General features: G+C 45.0%; 2 pseudogenes; both read left to right on the forward strand.

The window, feature by feature from the left end:
• Positions 1-4,106: 4,106 nt before the first annotated feature.
• On the forward strand, positions 4,107-4,224 carry LOC126458804 (5S ribosomal RNA; annotated as a pseudogene).
• Positions 4,225-7,492: 3,268 nt separating this feature from the next.
• Positions 7,493-7,610, forward strand: LOC126459178 (5S ribosomal RNA; annotated as a pseudogene).
• The last annotated feature ends 2,076 nt before the right edge of the window (positions 7,611-9,686 follow it).

The raw sequence follows: 9,686 nt of genomic DNA on the forward strand, positions 1-9,686 counted from the left end.
CGAACGTGAGGATTTCCTGATTCCAGTGCTAGCCAGCATACGAGGAGCACGGAACAATATACGAACGACGAATTTTCAGACATGTACTAAAGGTATGGAATAGTTAAGCGCAATGTGCGAGCCGCTGAACACATTTATCGAGAGCGCTTCCCAGAGAGACATCAACTCACCAGCTTATTTGTAGGTCTGCATCGAAATTTGTGCGAGTACGGGTCATGAAGTGGCAGGGCTAGTGGGGACAGGTCACTGTCGCCGCGTCGGTCGTTACGGAAAGAAGTGTTGGATGCAGTGGAGACTAATCCAAGCATCAACATACGTGTCGTTACCTCGGTCGTACGAACGTCTTGTAGCAGTGTCCAGCTATTCCTTGAGCCTTTCATCTCAAAAGCACTTGTGCTTTTCGAACATTTGTTTCTGCAACAAAGCGGCCGCATTGTGCATTTCCCAACTAATGTGCTGTTCACTGATGAGGCCACATTAATTAAGGATGGCAAATTCACTCACCACGGTGAGTATTTGTGGGCACCAGAAACATGCCACGGTGTTTGGCACCGCGCAGCTCAACATAGCTTCACAGTTAATGTCTGGTCGTGTTCGGTCAGCGACTGCTTAGTCGGGTCGTACCTTCTCCCACTCCACTTGTCCACCGCGAACTATCAGATCTTTCTGGAACAGGATCTTCCCGGCTTGCCTGGAGGTGTTCCAGCAAATCTGAGGCGCGCATGTGGCTCCAACTTCATGAGGTACTTGCTCATTTTGAACTGGCTGTTCGTAGTTTTTGAACAGATAATTCCCGCATCATTGGATTGGGCATGGTAGACCAGTTCGCTGGCCCTCATCCCCACCGGATTTATAGAGCCTTGATTTCTTTCTGTGGGAAGCCACGGAATCTCTCAAGTATCGCGAGCTTGTGGAGTGTGAAATGAATCTCGTCGCAAGAACCGTCTGCACAGCTGCTTTAATCAGCACCCAGTCTGCTCGAGCATGCCCGGCTGTCGGTGCGTGGCGGAGGGAACATTGAACCAGTACTACTCATTTCCTTTCGTGTTCCACTTGCAAACAGAGCGAACGTAAAATGACTGTCTATATGTCTCCGTATGAGCCCTAATTTCTCGTTTGTTACCTTCTTGGTCCTAACGTGAAATGTATGTTTGAGCCAGCAGAATAGCTCTGCAGTCAGCTTCAAATGCCGATTGTCTAAACTTTCTCATTAGTGTTCCTCGAAAAGATCGTCGCCTTCCCTCCAGGCGTTCCTAGAGTACCCGAGGTACCTCCGTAATACTTCCAGGTTGCTTCTATGTATTCCTTTAATCCAGCCTGGTGAGGGCGCAAATACTTGGGCAGTGCTCAAGAATAGGTCATATTAGCGTTCTCCTTTATAGATGAACTATACTTTCCTGAAGTTCTCCCAATAAACGGAAGTGGACCACTCGTCTTCCCTACTAAAAACCTCACACGAGCGTTCCATTTCATATCACTTTGCAATTTTACTCTCATTTATTTAAACGCCGTGAGTGTGTCAAGCAGGACGCCACTAACGTCGTATTCGAACATTAAAGGTTTGTATTTCCTACTCATCTACTGTAACTTACATTTTCCTACATTTGGAGCTCATCACATCAACTACAAATATTGTATAACTCATCTTGTATCCTCCTGCAGTCACTTCCACTACACCACAGCAGATTCCTGCTCACTCTGCCCGCCAGATCATTTATGCTTATAGAAAATAATAGCGGTCCTATCACACATCCCAGGGGAACTCCCATGATTGCATGAGGATCATCCCCTAGTCCAATGTTGGGCATTGTGGTACATACATGATGAGGAACGAGGACATTTTGTTGCTGATGTATGAGGTCTAGCGCGCCATTATACTTCAAGATGGACTGGTCGAGCAAAGGCCTTTACCCTGACCACCATAATCACCTGAACCCGTCGCTTTTATCTGTCTGGAGTCACCTCAAAAGTGAAGTGGCCAACACTTATGTCGATTTGATAACCGGGGGAGCAAACTGCAGAGTCTCGTCAACATTTGTGGGATGTTTTGCGTGAATTTGAAAACATTCCAAACGCAAGGGCGACCTGTGAAACACCTCATTTAACAAGAACGAGTGTATAGTAAGTTGTAACATGTAGGGTAGCTGGGGTTAAAGCCGCAAATGAGGTAAAAACCGCTCCGAGTTTTTGTACTGACTGCCATTGATTCAGTTGCTGACCATCAGGTGACAGGTTTGTCACGAAAGTTGGTCCCGGCAGTTCGCCCTAGAAGTCAGAAAATGAGGTAAGTCTGTTTTTAACTACTTACATGTAACTTTTATGATATTTTACTTGAACGTCGTGCAATGTAGGGTTTTATAAGAAGAATCAACGAATTACTCGTTAACAGTGCTACATTGTAGCTTCCAATTCTCATGTAAATAATTGTTCCAGTTGGTCCTCAAAATCAACAATGAAGCACTTGTCAGGCAATGGCTAAATGGGGGTTTGGGATAACTCCTCCGCAGTTCCCACAGTGTGACAACTTTTCAATGATAACCCCAGCAAAAGATGATTTTCAGCACACAGTGCGTGAGATTATCTCACCTAAAGATGTAATTCTTCTGTGTAAAATAAAGAAGTAGGGGAAACTTTCTGGCAAACGCATTGAAATGTGTGCTTCTAACGTCGACGCTCAATAAAGAAGAAGGGAAGAAGAATGCGTGGGAAAAGAAAAGCTTGCTACTGAGAATGAAAGATGTGCCAAAGAGAGAAAAGAGTGTGCTATAGAAACAAAACAAACGTAAGCTAGTTTTCATTTCATCAAGACAAAAAAGGGACGAAAGCTTATCAAACAGCCCGCTGATTGTTCTTCATAGTCACATTCAGACTCCATGACAGTAGCTGTGATATAGATATTGACTTATTATTTGACGAAGGTGTATCCGAAGAACTAGTGCCTGGAATTTCAGGGAAGACTCAGAGGACCTAACAAAGTAGTCTATTTACTAAGTAATTATACAGCTTAGCCCCAGTAATTGCTCTCTTTCATGTTATCCTACAAATCCTCCTTTCGTGGAGAAGAAAGTGCAGTATCATTTTTGTATAAGTATTTTTGAACACTATTGTATTGGGTAATTTCAATATTGTATTGGGTAACTTGGCTACAATACAAAAATATTACAAAGGATTATTTCAAGTGTTTTTATTAAGCAGTCATCCGTTTTCATACATGCCTATCTTAAACATGGTAAAATCCCGCAATTTTTGTTTTAGCTGAACCGTAAATTTCTCTGTAATTGAGAATTCGGGATTTGTATGGCTTAGAGGTAACAACCCAATCAATGACTTCAATTTGAAATCGCGGGAAAATACATCCCTCATTGACCACAATATTAGAAAAACTGAAAATTGTTGGGTTTTACCCCCATCTGTCCTAACGTGCTGCAGCAATACTGTTTCCTTGTAAAGGTAGACCATGGATGACATTTGACCCCGGTCGGACGGGGAGTTAATCCAAAAGCTTAAAATTTAAATGCATTTGTACTAATCAGGACATAAGTCAGTGACGGATTGTAGCCAGACATTTGCAGTTATGTCGCAAACGGTTCGTTTAAGGATCGACGTTTACTAGAAAGTTTTTACTTCTATTATTGTATACTTTCACCCATGTGAGTTTTCGGTATTAATGATGATCCTTTCTGTCTTACACGCATCGTTCATGTCCCATGCAACGTATCAGTTACCACCTGCAACAGACGGGTTACGATAGTCTTATTCTCCTTTTCTCGTCATTTCTGCCGTCTAGTAAGGAGACCGCTTTTTCAATGTTTTTCAGATTTTATTTAATTATTTAACTTTGTAGCCGGATGGCCTTACTGACTTCACAATCGCCAAGGTAACCTAAGGGAGGAAAGTTGTGTGCACCGTCTATATGTGAATCGTGTGTGTGATCGTGTTTTATCTGCTTGTGTATTGTCTTATCTGAGGCGGAATTTGGGAACAAGTCCAGCATTTGCCTAGACGACTATGGGAAACCACCTAAAAATCACGATCAGACTAGCTGGAGTTGCAGCCCACGGTCGTTAATCCGCCGGAAGCGTTTGATCTCGTTCTGATTAATCGCAGCCAACGGTCTTGCCGCAGTGGTAACACCGGTTCCCGTCAGATCACCGAAGTTAAGCGCTGTCGGGCTTGGCAAGCACTTGGATGGGTGACCGTCCGGTTTGCCGAGCGCTGGTGGTAAGCGGTGCCCAGTCAGCCCTTGTGAGGCAAATGATGAATTACTTCGTCTGGTAGAGGAGGAGGAGGAGGGGAGGAGGAAATTACTGTCTAACGTCCCGTCGACAACGAGGTCATTAGAGATGGAGTACAAGCTGAGATTAGGGAAGGATGGGGAAGGAAATCGGCCGTGTCATTTCAAAGGAACCTTCCCGGCATTTGCCTGAAGCGACTTGGGGGAAATCACGAAAAAACCTAAATCAGGATGGACGGACGCGGGTTTGAACCGTCGTCCTCCCGAATGCGAGTCCAGTGTGCTAACCGCTGCACCACCGCGATCGGTGCTGCGTCTCGAAAACTTAAAACGGCCGGGAAAGCGGTGTGTTGACCACCTCCCCCTCCACATCCACATCCATTAACGCATATAGGCCGAGGATGACACGGTGTTCGGTCAGTACCGTTGGGCCTTATGAAGCCTGTTCGGACGAAGTTTAGTGTTTTAGTTCTCTTTTTATTAACTGGCCTAACTCACATGCTTACCCACTACGTGTTACGATACACGAGCAGGTCAACAAACGAGTTGTGATAGCAATAAAATATAAACTTACAATTTAAATTATTTGAATGATTCTATGTATGTATTGTATGACGCAAAATTTTGTCACAACATGGTAGTAATTTATCGTCTTTGAGGTTGCGGCATACGTTGGTGTAGCTTATGACGTGTGATGCACTTGACCGAGTCGAGGATATGAAATACCTCGTTATGGAATGGCAAATTCTACAAACAACTGGAAAACGTTTTGGATAGTCCATTTCGCCCAGTAGTGGCCAGGTTCTTCATGGAACATTTCGACGTACAGGCACTGAACTTGGCATCTTGGAACCTAAGGCGCTGTACAGATATGTTGACAATAGCTTCGTTGTGTGGAGCCATGGTGAGGAACAGCTCGGTGGCTTCCTGACACCTGGACAGTCTCATACAAACATAAAATTTACCATAGAGGTACAAACGGACCAACAGCTACCCTTTCTTGACGTCACAACATGGTAGTAATTTATCGTCTTTGAGGTTGCGGCATACGTTAGTGTAGCTTATGACGTGTGATGCACTTGACAGAGTCGAGGATGATGAAAACCTGGGGCAAAGAGTGTATCGAAAGCCTACACACACGGACCGATACCTGAACTAACAGTCACGTCACCACCCAAGCCAGAAAAGAGGCATGATTAATTCGTTCGTAACGCGTGCAAGACAAATATATGAGCTGGAGCACCTCAGACGCGAGGTGCAACATCTACAAAGGGTTCTGAGGAGCAATGGGTACTTCACAGGTGGTCACAGATTCAAACACAAGGGCAAGTGACACTTCCGGAAAAGAAATATCGTGTTCGGCCTTTTTGTCATACATTCCCAGAGTGAAGGACAGAATCGGACGTATACTGTACAAAGACGGCGACTATTTATAAACCGACAAAGAAGATCAAAGGTTGTCTTATATCGGCAGTGTCGAGAATATACCGCATAACGTGTAAATGTGGAAAAAGTCTGTGTTGCAAATGACTTTACGATCAATCAGAAACCAGGATCACCTAACATATGCGCCATTGCATGTTGGGGCAGGTGGAGAAATCGGTCGTGGCGGAGCACTCGCAGTATGAGACCGAACACATAGTAAAATTAGCTGACACGGAAGTTGTGGCCTTAGAGAAGAGCTATCTCAACCGCTTGTTCAAGAAAGCTATAGAAATATACAAGCATGAAAATAGCTTCAATGAGAAAGAGGAAACTCTCAAGGTGAACGGAACCTGCATTCCAGCGCTGCATGAAAGACCAATGCAGATAGTAATGGGAAAAGCACACCGGAAATGACCATGGGAAAGCCCTCGGACTTTGGCGCGCCAGGTACATATGATCTACGGCCACGAGGTCGACTCCAGTCCACCACTTGAAATGGGGCGTGAAGCTTTAACAATACAAACCGCTAGTGCTGGTGAAGGCGAAACGTCGACCGAAGAACCCGAGACAGAAAACAAAAGGCAATTTGTCTTCAGTCTTTGTTGACACTGGCGGTGAACGCTCTGCTTCCTGCTTTCCACATATGAAAAGAACCACTACTCTCGGTCTTTTACCCTTACCTCACAGTGGTTAGACACTGGACTCGCATTCGGGAGGACGACGGTTCAATCCCGCGTCCGGCCATCCTGATTTAGGTTTTCCGTGATTTCCCTAAATTGCTCCAGGCAAATGCAGGGATGGTTCCTTTCAAAGGGCACGGCCGACTTTCTTCCCCCTCCTTCCCTAATCCGATGAGACCGATGACCTCGCTGTCTGGTCTCCTTGCCCAAAACAACCAACCAACCAACCTTACCCCACAACGTTCCAATTTACACAAAAGAATTGGATGGTCAACTCAAATACATTTTTTGAATCAAACCAAACACCTAGTTATCATCAACCTATTGTTTAGCTCAGCTAGCGACTCACACACGAAATAAGAAATTGTAAATTGCATTTTCTACGAATACTTTTTCCTGAGCCGAGACTGCGAGTTCAAGAACAAATCATTAGCACTAAGATGTGCGATCAAACACTCCAGTAGAGATTTGTATAAAAATTGGCTGTAATTGTCTACATCATCTCTTTAACCCTTTTTATACAGTGCTTTCACTAGCGAGTATTTTAGTCTGTCAGGAAAGTGACCACACCTGAAACACACACTGCAAGGTGACAGGCCAAAGGCACGGATCTTCATGTATTTAATTGATATTTCATCATACCATGGGTATCTTTACTCTTTAATTATTTAACAACTGATTCAGTTTCATGTTTGCTTGTATCCTGTGCCTGGATATGATACAGTTGCCTCGGAACATCAGCTTGTAAGAGCCCCTGTGTAATAAAATCTTGATTTAACTTGCTGGCTATTGACAAGTAGTGATTATTTAATATTTTGGATAACCGTGGTGGATCACTAACAGTTTCATTTTCATCCAAGAGAGGTGTAATATGTTGAGCACCTACAGTCTGTCCTGATACCTCTATCGCAATTGACCAAGTAATTTTCATTTTCTTCCGAGAGCCATCCATTCTTTTGGTGTGATGCGATGGTTTAGAGTGTCTGATGACATTTTTCACCACTCTGCAGTATTGTCTGTAGTACAGAAATACTGTAGTAATAAGATGTACTTCCTGCAGGTGGTAACTTAAAGACAAATGTAATTATCGGAATTACAGCAACCAACGGAAATATTGCAAGTTTGCGTTTATTTTGCCACGAAACGGTATAATGCCAACGGCCTTGCCGCAGTGGTAACACCGGTTCCCGTTAGATCACCGAAGCTAAGCGCTGTCGGGCTGGGCTAGCACTTGGAAGGGTGACCATCCTGTCTACAGAGCGCTGTTGGCAAGCGGGGTGCACTCGGCCCTTGTGAGGCAAACTGAGGAGCTACTTGAGTGAGAAGTAGCGGCTCCGGTCTCGGAAACTGACATATGGCCGGAAGAGCGGTGTCCTGACCACATGCCCCTCCATATCCACATCCAGTGACGCCTATGGGCTGAGGATGACACGGCGGCCGGTCGGTACCGTTCGGCCTTCATTGGCCGTCCGCAGTGGCCGTGCGGTTCTAGGCGTTACAGTCTGGAACCGAGCGACCGCTACGCTCGCAGGTTCGAATCCTGCCTCGGGCATGGATGTGTGTGATGTCCTTAGGTTAGTTAGGTTTAATTAGTTCTAAGTTCTAGGTGACTGATGACCTCAGAAGTTAAGTCGCATAGTGCTTAGAGCCATTTAAACCATTCGGCCTTCATTCCTTGTTCGGGAGGAGTTTAGTTTTTTAGTTTTAAAACAGTATAAACAGGTGATAGTAATGTAGAAACAACATAAAGAATACAGACCGTAAACAACTGCAACGTACATAACAATAGACGAAAATGTTCTTCGTTTTTTCCAACTTTACAGATTTTCACACACATTGCGACAACTGGTTACGGTGTTCACTATTGAGTGTCACCACCTCTGACAGCAATACAGGCTTGACAACTACGGAACATGATGTGAATAATGTCATCAGTATTATGTTAAGGCAATAACGCCCATTCTTCCTGCGGAGCTTCTAGCAAGTATTGGAGATTGGCGGTTGATGTTGACGTGATGCAACCCGTGTCCCTAGTGCATCCCAGACACTTTGTATGTGATTAAAAGCGGGAGAGCGAGTAGGCCACGCCATGAGTGCAGTATCTTCCGTTTCCAAGAAAACGTCAACCATTCGTTCTCTCTGAGGTCGAAACTATCAACCATCAGCACGAAGTCTGGGCTCACGTCACATCGCAACAACCGTACATGAGGTTCCAAGACCTTGTCACGATGCCTGACAACAGTTAAACCTTTCCGATTCGCGCGTACAATTTCATGAAGTGGTGTTAGAGTGGTTAACATAATCCCTACCCACACTTTTAGTGATCCTCCTCGATATCGGTTTCTTTCCACAATGGTCGGCTCTCGAAATCGTGTTCCACATTCCCTTCACATGCGAATCCGTCGAGAAACACTCTCCAGACCAAATAGGGACTCATAAGTGAAAAGAACATTGGCCCACTCTTCGACTGTCCAAGTGTTGACGACTCCACTCTAGACGTTCCCTTCTGTGAAGACGCGTCAGAGGCACAGGTACAGCAGGTTTCCGACAGTAAACGCCGCTCTGTTGAAGCCTTCTCTACACCGTTTCATCAATACAACAAGTCCAGTGGACGCTGCGCGGTTCGATACCAGTTGCTGCGCAGTAGTAAGACGGTACCGCCGCGCCTTTATAGCCAAAAAACGGTCACCTCTTTCCGATATCACACGTGGTCGGGCCTGCCCTGGTCTCCGAGATACAGCAGAACGATTCGCATTCAGCCATTGGGCCACACGAGTTTGTGGCTGTCCTGCTTCTATTCTTCCTATGGCCCTCCACCGCAGAGAGTCTGGTCGGCGTCTTCTCTGAGCCATAATACATGGTCTGTGACCGTGTACAGAGCGATTGTGGTCGTGGGCCTACCCAACAAAAACTACTCCGTTTGATAGGTGCCCTGACGTCATCGTTGGCATCTTTCGTGCGAAACACGATCGTACGGACATCTGTTAACAGTTTGTGTGATTATGTCGTGAATTAGACACAGGAGATAGGGAAATAGCGGTTTGTTGCTTTAATTTTGGACACCTATGTGTATGTATATGTATATATACATTGGTTCACCCTGTATACCTATATATACGGGCTGTTTAAACGTTTTTGCATCAAACATACTGGGGTGATAGAGCGCGTTATGAGAAACATCTTTTGTTAGCATGTTGGCTGACGCTTCCTGGTGATGCTACGCCTCCAGTTAATGAATTCGCCCGCACTGGGACAACTCTAACAAAAGTCTTCCTCATGACATGGTCTATAACGCTTAGACTTCGATGCAAAGACTTTCCTGAATATAAATAGATGCAGGGTGTAAA

This window comes from Schistocerca serialis, chromosome 2 (genome assembly GCF_023864345.2).
Source record: "Schistocerca serialis cubense isolate TAMUIC-IGC-003099 chromosome 2, iqSchSeri2.2, whole genome shotgun sequence".
Classification (NCBI taxonomy): Eukaryota; Metazoa; Arthropoda; class Insecta; order Orthoptera; family Acrididae; genus Schistocerca; species Schistocerca serialis.